A 371-nucleotide genomic window follows, 5' to 3' on the forward strand; every position below is an offset into this window, starting at 1 on the left:
CCAGTAATAAGTCATAAAAACAAATGACCTTTGGCCATGCGTTCTCAAAAACCTTAGTTTTATCTGTGGTAAGACTGTCTTTGACACACATGATCAAATATTTCTGTGAAATGTCTCCATTCATCAACATTATGGTGTAAACAAAGTTGTGTAAAATTGGAATAAAATTCAACTGGAACAGTTGTAAGGTGGTTGCTGGATCGAATCCCCGAACTGACAAGGTACAAATCTGTCGTTCTTGCCCACAGTTCCCCGGTAGGCCGTCATTGTAAATAAGAATATGTTCTTAACTGACTTGCCTAGTAAAATAAAGGTTAAATTAAAAGATAGGCCTACTATCTACACTCCCCTCCCGGTGCGCATCACTCCAA

Source organism: Oncorhynchus nerka, linkage group LG8 (genome assembly GCF_034236695.1).
Source record: "Oncorhynchus nerka isolate Pitt River linkage group LG8, Oner_Uvic_2.0, whole genome shotgun sequence".
Classification (NCBI taxonomy): Eukaryota; Metazoa; Chordata; class Actinopteri; order Salmoniformes; family Salmonidae; genus Oncorhynchus; species Oncorhynchus nerka.